General features: G+C 43.0%; 1 long non-coding RNA gene across 1 annotated transcript in view; it reads right to left on the bottom strand.

Moving 5' to 3' along the window:
* Positions 1 to 13,652, bottom strand: part of LOC140712109 (uncharacterized) — a 31,499-nt gene extending 17,847 nt beyond the window's left edge. Inside the window, exons 1-2 of the long non-coding RNA XR_012093558.1 lie at positions 13,519 to 13,652; positions 12,976 to 13,098 (exon numbers count right to left, since the gene is read on the bottom strand). This is a non-coding gene — a long non-coding RNA (uncharacterized lncRNA). The remainder of the gene's footprint in view (positions 1 to 12,975; positions 13,099 to 13,518) is intronic.
* Positions 13,653 to 15,862: the final 2,210 nt, after the last annotated feature.

The following is a 15,862-nucleotide window of genomic DNA, read 5'->3' as shown; positions in this document are numbered from 1 at the left end:
TCAGAAGTCTAGATAAAAACCTTTACCAACAATGTGTTTCTGGTGGTTTAGAATGGGAGTGGATAAATTATAATTCATGAGCCAAATCCAAACCAAAGCCTGGGGAGAAAAGAGAGAGCACGAGTGAGAGAGAATGCAACAGAAACTGTATGTGGCCCACAAAACCTAGAATATTTGCTGTCTGAGCCTTTGCCAACCCTTGGTTTTGGAGCAACCATGAGGGCAAATAATGCCTTAGAGATCCAGTCCCTGAAATAAATCAGGTAGCAAACTGAGATAGTATCAATGAGCTATTTTCACAACAGTGCTGCATAATAAACCATCCCAATTCTCCACGTCTTAAAATAACAGTGTTCATACATCTGCGGGTTAGCTGGGCTCAGCTGAAGAGGCTCTGCTGATCTTGGCTGACTCGCTCCTGCATCTGTGGGTTGGATGAGGGAGTTAACACAGGCTGCGCTAGGCTGGGGAAGTTGGCTCTACACTGCAAGTTTGTGGGTCTGGATCCCCTTTACTGCCTCATCCTTGACTTTGGACCAGTGGGCTAGCCAAGACATGCTCTTCTTGTGGCAGTGACAGAGGCCAAAAAAGAGTGGAAATACGTGACAGCTGTTAGGGGCCTAGACTTGGAACTAACACATTGTCACGTACTTCCCCTGGATGCCACTAGTCAAAGCAAGCCACATATGGGATCCCAAAGTGGAGCAGTGGGGAGGTATTCTCCTTCAGTAGAGGAGCTGCCTGGTCATACGACAAAGATGTGAATAAGGGAGGGTGGAAAACCTGGGTCAATAATGTAAATTTAAACTCAATTCAATACTTACTGAGCACCACACCGGCCAAGCATTCTTCTAGGTCCTGGGGATTTGTCAGCAAGCAAGACTGCTTATCACCCTTGCCATAGGAGCTTAATTCTAATGGGATGTGGAGGGGGTTTAATATTCCATGCTACCCCTTCTTGCTCATTTGGCTCTGGTTCACTGTGGGGGTTAGTTGTTGGCATATTTGTGGCTGGCCAGAAGGAATCATCTGGCCTTGACCAGCTTTCTGTCTTCCAGTATTCAAACTGGGCTTTGGGCAAGGTAAGTGCTCAAATAACAAATGAAGGAGTGAGTGAATGAAGCATTTTTTTAATCTCTCTTTTTTAGGAATCACTGAATCTTGTCAACTGGTCTACTGGTGGAAAGGAGGAAAATGACAGAAATTCAGATCTCCAGATTAGCAGACAATGCAAGACTGGGACGCAGAGCAAATGACAAATGACAGTGAAACTGGATTTAAGGGAATTTGAATCATTTGGGCGAGAGAGCCCACAGATGGCACATGCTGTTCGGTGTGGAAAAATGGGTCATTGCTCCCAGAGCAATTACCATAGCCTAAAAGACCTGTGAGAAGAGCAGAGCATTTGTGCTGCAGGCTGGTTAGGGAAGAATTAGGGGAGATTTGTAGGGACTCCAACACTGTTACGACAGCACCCACGTGGCTCATGCCCACACAGGATGATAAACCAAGCTCAAGAGAGAGTGCCGCGCCCAGTGTGGTCCGTGGCCAAGGCCTTCCCTGGATGAAATGAGGGCAGCCTCTCCGCACAGCAGAGGACGTTTGTCAAGGCTGGCCTGTGAGCACAGTGCTGCTGCCATCATGGTGCCAGAAAGCTAGAGTCTGTGGAAAACCCAGTGTGCTGACGTGGCCCTGGGGTGACCACAATTGCTCTGTACAGGAAGCTGGACATCTTCATTCTGGCCCCCACTCTGCTCCCTGAAAAAGGCTTCCCGACCTTAGTTTCTCTATCTATGAAATGGGTACTGAGATGCTTACTTTTTAGGTTACAGGATTTTAGTGAGGACTGAGAGAACCAGCAAGTGCAGAAACAAACCAAAAACTGTCAGCCCTCAACCAAAATGAGGATGACTCAGGGAAGATGAGTAGGATTTGGTCTCATCTCAAGCAAGTCAATGATGCTCTGGGTTCGGAGAATGGATGGAATGCGTGAGGATAAAGAAACCTTCAGGATCATGAAAGAGACGGTTTTCAAAGTTGAAAGTAAGACATCCTTCATATTAGGAAAAAAATAACTGTGAGAAATGGTTGTTTGAAGCTTGAAGAGTGAAAGTTTCAGAGGCCCAGCTCCTCTGAAAGGATGATAAGTATGGAAAAGAAGTTACTCTTGAGGGTAATGAATTGAAACAGAGGGTGAATGAGTCCAAAATGCACCTATATCCCTCTCAAATGGAAGGGAACAGAGAGCTTAAGAAAAGAGGGAAGGGGCAAGGAGGTAAAGACCAAGGTTAAAAAGGTAAACATGCTCTTTTCTTCACATGAGTGTGACCTCAGACACGGGGTTAGTGCAGACGGGTGTGCCCCAGCTCCGTAATTCCCTTTCGAACCTAGTCACTGTATTTGCGCAGGCACCTGCCGTTGGAAAACGCTCTGCAAGCTTTCCTGGGATTGCGCCTCAAGAGCCGTCACCTGTCACTACTTGTATTTCAAGCCTACCTCTTCCTCTCCCTGACCTGTGAGATGCTAAGAGGAGGAGGGATGGGGTGTCATGCAGTATGGAAACCCTTTTAAACATCCACTGGGCTGATGGCAACAACAAAATTTATGTAATCCATGAAAGCACAGAATGGGGTAATAAAACTGGATAAATCATTTCTCTTTGTAAAGCAAATTCTCACCAACTGCCACCCAGATCATAACATATGAGGAGCACTGCTCTTCACCTGACACACCTGCCCCCACCAAAAATGAAGTGTCTTGATGCCTCTGAGGATTATGCAGATGTAGGCATTATTTATACATCTGTGTGATGCATCAAGTATCAGAAGGTGTCTCCCGGCATGAGTCACAAGGCCTCTAAAAGCAATGACTCTTTTATAGGGTTTTAGATTATGGTGATTTTCCGTAAATCCTGCCAGAGTCACACAACAGGCCAAGAGCAATTAACATTAATTAAACGATCCCCATAAAGAGGTTGCCTCGCTGACACATTGATAACCTCTAGATGCACTTAGCCTGCTACATTCTTGAGGGTGTTCCTTCAGCTGCTCCAGGGGCACTGGGCAGGCTCCTGCTGCCCTGGGCGGCTGCACACACAAGCGGAACACCACTGCTCCTGCTGCAATGTGTGTGCGTAAGAACTACCCGGAGATCGTGCTAAAATGAGATTCTGATTCAGGAGGTCACAGATGGCACCTGGGATTCTGCATTTCTAACAAGCTCCTTGTTGAGGCTGACGCTGCTCATCCCCAGACCACACTTTGAGAAGCAACATTGCACAAGCCCCGGACACAGACCCAGGGAGTAAGGGGAGGAGGTGGCCTGGGTTGGGTACAGGAGAGCAACTCTAAACATCCAGGGCATTACTAATGTGCTGGCCTTTCCAGCCTGCTTTTCTTATCCCCCAGGAACTACCAGTGAAGAGAACCAAGCAAGCAGGACATTGTGCAGATGCTAGGGTTAACGTCAAAGCTGATCAAAACCAGCTTCAGAGAAAAAAGGAGTCCAGGAATAGCTCCACCCTCAGTCCCTCTGTGTTTTGCACCTGTCTTTTAGAGAAATCACCTGGGGTTTTTCTGGAGCAAGCCATACCCCACCATTATGAAGGTCTTGGAGTTGGAGCTTTTTCCAAGATGGAAGGGTGGGGACCAGAAGACAGCCTCTTTAGTGGCACCAAGAACCCGTGTCCCTAGGCAGAGAGACACTTCTCTGTCTTTACACCACGGGGCACAATGATGAAACTGGATTTAAAGCCTGACACACGGCCAGTAATGAGGGCCGGGGTAGGAAGTTGGGGACTATAAAGGCCAAGAAATCAGTGTGTAGAGGGAGGACGCAGGAAGAATGTGAGTAGTGGGTGCGTCAGGAATAGGCAAAGGTCAAACATCGGAAAAATAGCCCGAGAAGCTTTGGCAAGGACTTCCTGACTGTGGAGTGGTGACAGCTGTGAGGGGTGACCCGAGTGTGGCAGCCAGCAGAAGGAAAGAGCACTCGGTCAGGGCCAGGATGGGGAATCTAGGGAAAATAGTACAGAGAGAAGTGAGGAAGCTACCAGGGCCCATCTCGGGGAGCAGATGTGAGGCTGTGACAGCCCTATAAAATTGTAGGCCAATCAGTTGTAAAATTATATCACAGTGTTATAAAGATGTGCCTGCAGAAAGCATCAGTAACAATCAGGAGTGGAAGGTTTCCGTTTTAATTCAGTAATGACAGGGATGAAGTTAGAAATGTCTCATGAGTCCACAGAAAGGGGTTTGGATACTTTTCTTAAAGTAACCTTGTAGCATTTCCTGATCAAACATAAATTCAAGCATGAAAATATTGGGAAAGGAAAAGGGGAACATTCACTTTGGTGGATGAGATCTTAGAAAAAGAACTCTCAGGAGAAGTGGAGGAGAAGGCCCAGGGATTTTACACAGAGAATTCTTGGGATTCCTCAGAGACTGGAGTCATCTGACCAAGAAATATGCCCTTGGGTCTGTAGCCTCATTCTTCTCTCTGACACCCTTCCTCCGTGGATTTTCAGTGCAACACAAGCCAAGCTGGCTATTAATAGAGCAAGAACAATTTTACCACGGGATGTGGTGTTTAATTTAAAGAGACGTCAAAGGGTGAGGGGCAGATGGCTGGGCAGGCAGTGCCTCCCAATGACCTTGGTGAGCCCCTGACTCATCCCAAATCTTACAGATCCAGAAATGTGTTCTGATGAATGAGCCCTGAGTTGATCAAGCTTTAGTGAAAAAAAGAAGAAATGGATAAGCCAGGGGCCTGCCTGTTAATTTCTAGTAGATCTATGGGTAGCTTGAGAAACGAGAACAGTTATCAGTTTGGGAGATCATTTCTGGAAAAGTATTCAACTCAAGGGACTCAATTAGATATCTCAAGATCACCAGCACGTGGAAGATCTCAAACCTTAAAACTCAAACAGAAAAACAAGAAAGTAATTCTCAAAACACTCCTTCCTCACATCATAGTGAAAGAATGACCAATTCTTGTTTATCCCACTCTACCTTCCCATACATTTCGTGCACCCCACTCTCCTGCAAGCACAGCTTCACTCTACCTGGTTATTTGATTGGTTTCCTAGGGCTACCTTAACAAGGTACTACGATTCAGTGGCTTAAAACCAGAAGTGTATTCTTTTCTCATAGTCTGGAGGTCAGAAGTCCTAGGTCAAGGTGCCAGCAGGGCCGTGCTCCCTCTGAAATCCATAGGGGAGTCTACTCTCGCCTCTTCCTAGCTTCTGCTGGCTTGCTGTCAACCTTTGGCTTTCCTTGGCTTATAGCTACCAACTCCAATCTCTGCCTTCATTGTCACATGGCATTCTCCCTGTGTGTCTCAGTGTCTCTTCTCCTCTTGTAACGACACTAGAAGTCTATCCTACTCCATTATCTCATCTTTTATCTGCATCTGTTATCCTCACCTTAACTAACTACATCTGCAACAACCTTATTTCCAAACAAGGTCACATTCTGAGGCACTGGGGGTTAGGACTTCAACCTTTTGGGGGACATAATTCAACCCGTAACATAACCATAACCGTAACAGTTATGCCACAGTGTGGTTCAATTTGCAGGCCAGTGTCGAGACAACCACGGCTAAGTTCAGACCCTGCTGTTAAGGATCCCACACTCTATTGAAAGATATGTACGTATATACACACATATACACACATACATATATACATATAATTATATTACACATAATGTAATATATGTAATGTAATTACATATGTAGTGTAATATATGTAATGTTATCTCATATTTTATTTATTTTTATATATATATGAAAATTTAGTTGGCAGTTTTCCCCTGGCTCCAGGAAAAATCCCCAGACCAATGAAACCACAAAAGCCCTGGGCTGGATCCCAGCAGAATCAGCGTGTATTTTAACAGTTTCCCTGGTGTAATGATGAATTGTATGTCAACTTGACTGGGCCACAGGGTACTCAGATACGTGGTCACATATTATTCTGCGTGTGTCTGTGTGGGTGCTTAGGGGTGAGATTAACACTCAAATCGATACACTGAGTGAAGCAGATTGCTCTCTCCAATGTGAGTGGATTTCTTCCAGTTAGTGAAAAGCCTGAATAGAACAAAAAGCCTGATCCTCCCCTGAATAAAAGGGAATTCCTCCTGGCTGACTATCGTCGAGCTGAGATGCTGGGTTTTGTTCTTTTTTTTTTTTTTTCCTGCCTTTGGACTTGAATTGAAACATTGGTTCTCTTTGGGTCTTGATCCTTCTGGCCTTTGGGTTGGAACCACACCATCAGCTCCATTGTGTCTCCAGCTTGCCTACCGCAGATTTGGGATTTTTCAGCCTCTGTAACTACATGAGTCAATTCCTTATTATAAATATCTATCCTATATATACTCTCATATATACATTCTGTTGATTCTGTTTCTCTGGAGAACTCTAATGAATACACCAGGTGGTTCTAATATGCAACCAGTGTTAAGAACCACTGACCCATAAATCACCGATAAGAGAATGATTAATTCTGTCTGCGGTGGTGACTTCATGAAAGCCATCACATTTGAGGTGGACCAGAAAAAAAATGAGTATCGTCTGCCTTGCCAAACAGATAGAGGCAGAGGAAAGAGTATTAGCAAGAGAAACAAAGAAGAGGGGGTGGGGGCAAAGGAAGGAATAACTGGAGATGAAATGGATGGGTTGGGCCTGATTCTGCCTTGCTGCAAATGTCATGGCTAAATAATACAGGGAGCTACTGAAAAGTTACCCAAGGGAGCAATGTGCCATTACTGTATTTTAGGGAAAAAAAAAATCTGAAAGCTGTGTAGTTGAGGGGAGAAAAGATTGAAAGTGAGAGGGAAAATTAGGACATCAGTGTAAAAGCCTGTTACGGAATGAATGTTTGTATCTTCCCCAAACTCACATGCTGAAGCCCCAGCCCCCAGTGTGATGGGACTAGGAGGCAGAACTTTGGAAGATAACTAGGTTTAGCAGGGGTCAAGAGGGTGGATGGGGCACTCATGATAGGATTATTACCCCTGTAAGAAGAGGAAGAGGTACCAGAACATCCCGTCTCCTCCATGTGAGGACACAGGAAGAAAGCAGTTGTCTGCAAGCCGGGAAGAAGGCCCTCACCAACAACCAAGTCTTTCTTCATCTTCGTCTTGGACTGCCCAGTCTCCAGAACTGTAGAAATAAATGTCTATTATTTAAAGCTCCCATTCTATGGTATATTGTTATAGTGACCTGAGCTAAGCAAAGCCCAAGCAAGAGATGGTGTGGTCCTGGACTAGACAAAAGGTTTTTCTGTATGTTTTAGAACTAGATTCAGCAGGATTTTGGTGAGTAGGCTTGGGAAATGAGGAGGAGAGGTCAAATATATCTTCAAAGTTGTTAACATGGGTGACTGGGAAGATGGTTGTGTTAAGATTGGGAATACAGGAGGAGAAGCAGATTTTGTGGAGAACATAATGAGTTCAGTTTTGGACACTTAACTTTGAGGTGCCGCCAAGTATTTGCTTAGAGGTGTTCAGTCAGGTGATAAAAATGGATGAGTAAAAGCTCCCCAAGGCCTCCCCAGAAGCTGAGCAGAAGCCAGCACATTCTTCCTGTACAGCCTGCAAAACTATGAGCAATTAAACCTCTTTTCTTATTAAATCACCCAGTCTCAGGTATTTCTTTATAGCAACACAAGAACGGCCTAGCACAAGTGTACTTACACAAAGCTAGATGGTATAGCCCACTACACTCCGAGGCTATATGAAATAGCCCATTGCTCTAGGCTTCAAACCTATACAGCATGATACCGTACTGAGTACTGTAGGCAGTGGCAACACCATGCTAAGCATTGGGTGTCTACATATACCTAAATGTGGAAAAGCTACAGTAAGGATACACTATAAAAAATTTAAAACAGTGCACCTCTATAGGGCACTTATACCATGAATGGAGCTTGCAGGACTGGAAGTTGCTCTGTGAGTCAGTGAGTGAGTGGTGAGTGAATGTGAAGGCCTGGGACATCACTGCACACTACCTTAATCTTTATAAACTCTGTAGATGTAAGCTACATTACATTTATCTAGAAAATAATAAATTAACTTACAGCCTTCAATAATAAATTAACCTCAGCTTACTGTAACTTTTTTACTTTATACGTTTTTAAATTGTTAAAAACTTTTTGACTCTTTTGTAATAACACTTAAAACACAAACACATTGTACCAATGAGCAAGAAATATTTTTTCTTTATATCCTATTTTTAAAGCATTTTTCTATTTTTAAAATTATGTAATTTTTTTACATTTTAAACTTTTTTGTTAAAAACTAAGATACAAACACAGACTAGCTTAGGCCTACACAGAGTAAGGACAATGACTCTCACTGTCTTCCACCTCCACATCTTGTCCCACTGGAAGGTCTTCGGGGCAGCATGGAACTGTCATGGCCTATGCTAACAATGCCTTCTTCTAGAATAGCTCCTGAAATAACTGCCTGAGGCTATTTTGCAGCTAACTTTTTTCTAAGTAGAAGGAGTACACCCTAAAATAACGATTAAAAGTATAGTGTAGTAAATATATAAACCAGTAACACACTTTATTATCATGATCAAGTATTACATACTGTACATAATTGCATATGCTAGACTTTCATGTGGCTGGCAGCATAGTAGGTTTGTTTACACCAGCATCACCACAAACACGTGAGTAATGCGTTGTGCGACAACTTTCCCACAGTTACAACCTCTCTAGGTGATGGGAACGTTTTAGCTTCATTATAATCTTATGGTACTACCATTCTGTATGTGGTCTGTTGTTGACAGAAACGTTGTTATGGAGTATATGACTGTATATTCGTCCCACGGAGGTCAAACGGGAGGGATTTAAAATATTTGCCGAAAATAATATAATCTAAAATTTTAAAAATTATTGGTTTTGTCAAGTGTTTCAAAGATGTCCAGTAATTAGAGGGAGGGGAGGGGAGGGAAGGGGAGGGGAGGGGAGGGGAGGGGAGGGGAGGGGAGGGGAGGGGAGGGGAAGGGAGGGGGAGACAGGGATAGCCTTGACTATCCCTTGGGTAAGTGATGAATAATCTAAAACATTATATTTTGTTTTAAAACAATTATGAATATATCACAGAGCAGAAGGAAAGGTTAACATAAATTTTAAAGACTAAGAGGAAAATTCAAGACAAAGTATTTTCAGGTACATTTAGAACTAGAGCCCAGCAGCACGCATCCTTCTCTTCTGCCACTAGGGGCACTGTGCTGGGGAAGTCTGAGGCAGCGCCATCTCCCTGAGAAGAGGCTCAGAAACCTCAGCTGAAGAAACTACCCCGTGAGCCTAAATACCAACCCAGGAATTTATAACCATCTTGGTCATCCAGCGACTTTTTTTCTTTTTAGAAAAGGGAAATTGTTGAAGGAAATTTAGGATTTCGCAGAAGTCACGAATCTTACTGGTTCCCAGGATTTCTTTTATTTCTTTAGAGGGAAATTATTTGGTGGTACAAAACACCTTTTAACAATAAGCCTATAAAGGAAAAGAAACATCCTCCCATTTGGCTGACTGAGAATTCAGATAAGTGGCACTCTGGTCCTCTTGTCAAGTCATTCCAGTGATTGTGTGATCAGTGGTGACCTAGTATACTTCGTCTGAAAATATAGCATATCCTCATTCTCTGGGGCCTGATTATTGAAAATTGGCCACTACCATTTCAAGACCTTTTTCTCTACAAAATATACATGGTTCCTTAACTTGTCACATTTTTAAGAGAAAACCCAGAGCATGCACACAGCCCCTGTGGACAGTAGTCATCAGGACCTCCATTTCCTCAATGAGCTGGGCTAGATGATCTCCACGGTTCTGTCTCCAAGGGTCTCAGAGTCTCTAAAAGAATTGCTAGAATCAATGCTCTGCCTCACTTGCTATGACAGTTCATTACATTGATGGCCCCCAGTGAAACACCCCTCCTGGTGTACACAACTCCTGGAAGTCAGGACCTCATGTACTCCCCTCTGGCTTGGGCTATGACTTGCTTTAACCAAGAGAGTGCAGTGCAAGTGATGCTGCACCTGTTTCAGGACTCAGCCTTAATAAGACCTGGCAACTTCTACTTCTGCACTCTTAGAAACCCTGAGGTGCTACAGAAGGTGTCCAGCCTGTCTGCTGGAGAGATCATTTGGAGAAAGTCAGGCCCCTGAGTTCTCAAGACAAGAGAAGGGAGAGAGAGAAAAAGAGAGAGAGAGAGAGTGAGGTCCAGCCATGCCAGCACTCCCACTGAGCCTAAGCCACAGCTGTCCAGCTAGCTAAATGCAGTCATATGAGTGACCATTGGCAAGGCCAGCAAAAGAACCAACCAGTTGAGCTCAGCTCTAATTGCGGAATCATGAGCAAATAAACTGGTTATTGTTTTAGGTCACTAAGTTTTGGGATGATTTGTTACACAGAAAATAAACAGCCAAAAAAGAAAGACAAGTATGATTCTATAAAACAGAGGTTGCAAGGATTGTATTATATGTCAAAGGTCTGACCCTTTTCCTTGTGGGGATGATAAAAGGTGGTATAGCTAATTTACTCCCAACCTGTAACTGTATTAATCATCTTTTTATGCTGTATTTTTGATGTTTTGATATCTTGGGGCCTTGCTGATCCCAAAGGGACTGCTCCTCCCAGGGACAGCCATGCCTAAAGATAGTAAACATGGGAACTTCTTTTTCAAATGCGGATCAACCAATCCAGAACCTATACCCCCAAACACCCCTTTTATTAGGCTCTCACACTCTGGGTCACTGTCCACCTAATCACCCCAGGGCCAGGAGCCAAGCAACTAGAGACAGCCCCTGTGCCCCGGAGCCACTAAAATGGTTCAAACCAGCTAGTCCTAAGCCTGCTTATCCTGCATGCCTGTTCCTTCATAGAAACCACAATAAAGGCTCTTACCCACATCTTCTCCCCTCCCTCTGCCTCCTGACTGATCCCAGTGCTTCTCCAGGTGGCCCTCCATGGTGTGGTGTGCCCCTCCCCTTGGGATCTGGAAGTGTAACAAACTATCTTTTCAATGACCAGTTGTTCCCTCATCTGTTAGCCTTGTCATTCCTGAATTATAACAGAATCTACGTTTTAAAACAATAACCTTTGAGTATAATTGAGTGGGCAAATCCATAGCCAGTGTGACTCTCATGGGTAACTAAGATGGTCTAGGCAGAGGTGACTGGGAAGAACCAGAACATTGTGCCACTAAAAATAACAACTATTATTTTTTAACGTTTCCCATTGATCCTCTAGATAACTCCAGGAGGTGGATTTTATTGTCCCCAATCATCCAGAAGTGAAAATTAAAGCTTAGATTAACTAATATGCCACTAGCAAGTGGCAGAACTGGGATTCCAACCCAGTTTTCCTCTGATCCAAAACCGTAACTCTTTTCCTAAGCTGTCCCAAGGATCTTTGCTAGGCTTGCCATAGTTGGCCAACCCTTCCTATTTGTTACATGCCACCTTGGTAACTTTTTTGTCTTGAATTTTTGAACAAATGAGTTTTCTATTTTTAATCATCTTTTTCTGATTATAAAAGCAATAATTCTCATTGACAATATGAAATATAAAGAAGAAATGTAAAATCACTCATTTAAGCACTCAAAGGTAACCACTGTCAACATTTTGGTGTGTGTCTTTCCAATCTTTCTTCCATGCATATTGTACAGATTTTACAAACTTTAGATTAAACTCACTATCTCTTATCACCTACTTTTAAATTTATCAATAGATTGGGAGCATTTTACCATGCCATCAAATGTTCTCCTAAGATAGGAACTTTAATGGCTAAATTTTAGTTTACCAGTTTACTTATATATTTATAAATATTTATAAATATTATAAATACAAAAGCCATTTATTCATCCTCCATTTATTTTCATGTGAATTATTTAATATTTTGCTACTGAAAGTGCTTTGATGAACATCATCATCTGTCCTGATACATAATATTTTGTGAGCATCTCTGATTAAAACTTTAGGATAAATTCTTCAATGTAGAATTGCTGAGTCAAAGGATATGTGAGGTTTCTTTTGTTTGTTTTTTTTTTTTTGTTCTTTTTTTAATAGAGACAGAATCTCACTCTATTGCCCAGACTGGAGTGCAGTGGTGCGATCTCGGCTCACTGCAGCCTCTGTCTCCCAGGTTCGAGCAATTCTCGTGCCTCAGCCTCCCGAGTAGCTGGGATTATAGGCACGCCCCACCACATCTGGCTAATTTTTGTATTTTTGGTAGAGGCGGAGTTTCACCATGTTGGCCAGACTGGTCGTGAACTCCTGACCTCAAGTGATCTGCCCACCTCAGCCTCCCAAAGTGCTGGGATTACAGGTGTGAGCCGCCGCAACTGGCCCTGGATATGCACGTTTTTAAGACTTTTGATACTTGTTTTGTCAAATTTCCCTCCAAATATGTGGTACCTATTTCCACTTATTCCAGAGTCCTTTGTTTTTAACATAATATGAATTCCTACTAGGGGCTGCTCTGTGTATATTTTTGCATGTGTGTGCACGTATGACTGAAACACACACAGGATCCTTTCCATACTCAGTTCAAACAGAGTGTAGTCTTTGATTAATATCTATAGTCGGTAAATAGAGAGGTCCCTTAGACTTGAAATCTCTATTCCAAAAGAGAAACTAGGTTTCTCAAAAGGGCTCACTAACCTGGTAGTGGAGTAACTATTGTTATTCAATCATACAGAACGATGACACATGACTGCCTATATTGCTTAAATGACAGTTGTATGTGCACTCCTCCAAGTATATTCAGATTATGTGTACTGCACCTGTGTACAGTAAGTTCGGAGAGAAGGCCAGTAAGCAATGCATCCCATTTCCACAAAGGAAGGGTATCTGGAAGAGGCGGCATTTTAACAGATTCTAAAGAACTGAAGAGATTCACAGAGTCCCAGAATGCAAATAGAAGGCTGTATCACTCCCCCTACATCTATAGGCAAAGGAATATGCACTTACCTGGTATGACCTAAAGTATCCCCCAAACAGACTCGTGCTCCCAAATATCACTACCAACACACACCAACCTTCTGTGCCCTAAATTCTAAGTAGTAACACCTTGGCCTTCAAGCTGAAAGTTGCCTGTTAAGATGCAAATAGATGAGTCAGAAGGGCACACCTTACAACATTAGCTGCATTAACAACTTCACTCAAATGAGCTTATCAAACAGCTGGAGTCCCTTACAGAGGCCCCAAGAAAATGAGATCGGAGTATGTGGTATTACTACTCAGTGTTCAAAGTCAAGGTAGAGTGGCAAAGAAGTTTACTGGATGACCATGGAGAGAAGGACAGCTCTGGTGAAAAAAGAGACAACATAGAGTGTTTTTGACGACCCTGAAGAGAGTTTTAAGTGTGGTTTTCAGTGTGGTTCGGGCAATTAGTTGGACTTGTTGGACTGAAACTTTGAACCCATTCCCTGCTGATAACCCCACTAGTTTGTAGCTCCCATTTCCTGCCAACGACAGAACTTCCAGCAGACAAATTATTCTAGGTGGCCTCACTTTTTTCTTCTTCCTCCCACAGGTATATACAGGTAAGTATCTCAGACCTGCAAAGATCAGGTCACTTCTGTTAACAAGGCACTGGTTATATCAATGGCAACTCTGAGATGGTTTCTCTATGCTGAAGTAAGGCACTAAATATAATAGCCTCTTAACTGGCACGTTGTTATCAGTATTATTATGGCTTTCTCTTCATGCCTGTCACTGGATTATGGTAATTTTTTTTAGTCATAGGTTTTAATCGGAGTTGAAGTCTCTGAGTTACTGACAGCTCGGGAGAGCTGTAAATGCTCTAAGATTGACTTCCCACTGTCACAAAATCATAACACAAGCAAAAGCTAGAGGTTCTCTCAAGCCTCCTCATGCCAATTAGGAACAAAGCAACTTTCTAAACAGTAGGCTTCTTTTCCAGACTTCACACCAAAGGAGAGGGAGGCAGAAGGTACCCACTTCTCTCCTCATCCTTCCTCCAAGGTTCAGTGCAAGAAACAATGACCCTGGCAAAGACAATAAGAGAAGCAGATACTGCAATTTAGCTAATGGTGTCTACAGGAAGCTAGAAATCACTCCTTTGACATGCTGTGATACTGAAACAGCATCAGGCCTTGGTGAGTTCTCCTGACCTCGCAGCAGCTGCTCCCAGACATTGCCTACGTTCACTCATTTGAATAACCACAATAGAGCTGGGAAAATGAGTCATGTTAACTGTCCCCTTTGGAGGTCATGAAACAGAGGCAGTGGCACCTCTGGCCTTGTCTTCTTGTCACCATGGAAGTTCCCTCCTGACCAAATGCGACCCCCAGCTGGGAGGCATCTAGGATTAGGCCAAGTGTTAGACAGAAAAGACTAAATCTCTTTTCTGTCACCATGGAGAAGTTGTATCAGACCACAGTACCAATCTTAGATAAACCCCAGCTATTTTTTCATTTTGGCTTCAGGGTCCTTCTACTTCTTCCGTTTGCAACCCTTTCCCCCTTTCTCGTACCATCATCCTTAGGCCTCCCATGACCAGAATAGACAATTCTGGCATCTAACTTGTTAGTCCTTTATATCCATCCAAATCCTTATTTGTCTGAGGTCCTGTTCTCAATTTAACAGGATTAAAAACTCAAGTAATTATCACAGAATGAGATGACCTGAATATATCAGCCAGGATAGGCTAGGTTATGCTGCAGTGATAAACAACCCTAAAATCTCAGTAGCAAAAACGAGGATTTCACACTCATTTTGGATATCCACCACAGGTTGCCAAAAGACTCTGCTCCCCAGAGTAACTCAGTAACCCAGGCTACCATCAGGGATCCAGATCACCGTCTTAGAAGTCACCACCATCATCCCCAATAAAGGAAAGGAACTACAGTTGTATTCTGGCAATTAAATGCAGTGGCTGAGAAATTATATTACTTCCACTCACAAGTCATTGGCCAGAATTCATCACATGACTTCATCCAACCAAAAAGGGGCCAGGAATTACAATCCTCTTTTGTGCATCAGAAGGAAAAGAGCCAGAAATATTTGATAGGTTGCATAAATGATTAACATGAAAATTATTTTGCACTAAGGAAAAAATGAAGATTTGCACTGCAATTGCTGTTTGTTATTACAGTAAAGCTTACTGTGTTCAGTTCTCTTCTGCTAGGCAGGATTGACCAGATAATGGAAAAAAAAAAACACTCTCCCCAGTTCAGACCCTATGCTTGCTTTATGTGCTCACAGTTCTCAAAGTGGTTTGCCAGAGTGAATCCAAAATTATATAAATGTGTGCTGAAGATGAAAATAATAGGGATGAGAATATGTGCTAAACAACTTAAATTTGGTGGGGAGGAGGGAGGTACAGTGGAAGGAGAATGAATTGGAAGCCTAGACAGAAAACTGAAAGGGATTTTGTACTTATCTGAGATGATAAAAACAAAGATGGATAAGGATAATTTTTGCTACTAGCTGCTAGCTTTCTGGAAGCATGAAAAAAAAAAAAAAAAAAAAAAAAGCCAGGATGAAGATTGCATCAGTCTAAACATGAAGCAGTTCAGGCTTTGGCAGAGTCTGAAGGAAGGAGACGTTTGAGATGGTGGTGGAAGAATAATGAATGCAAAGAGGGGATGGTGTGTGGAAGAATGGAGACGTTTGTTGTTCTTGTATCCAGGAGAACTGCTGAGCTTTAGTGGGAACGCCCTGCAGTGGCAGCACAACGTTCAGTTTCAGAAAACAGAATTGGCAGCAGAGTCATGTTCTTATGCCCTAGCAAATGCTATATATGTGCCCAGGGCAAAAACAAGCAAAGGAAGACACAAACCCCAAATATGACCAATATTTGAACACCTATCATCAAGGCCAAAGCAGAAGG

The sequence above is a fragment of the Chlorocebus sabaeus genome, chromosome 7 (genome assembly GCF_047675955.1).
Source record: "Chlorocebus sabaeus isolate Y175 chromosome 7, mChlSab1.0.hap1, whole genome shotgun sequence".
Taxonomy (NCBI): domain Eukaryota; kingdom Metazoa; phylum Chordata; class Mammalia; order Primates; family Cercopithecidae; genus Chlorocebus; species Chlorocebus sabaeus.
The sequence above is the reverse complement of the archived record's forward strand: the minus strand, read 5'-3'. Positions and strand labels throughout refer to the sequence as shown.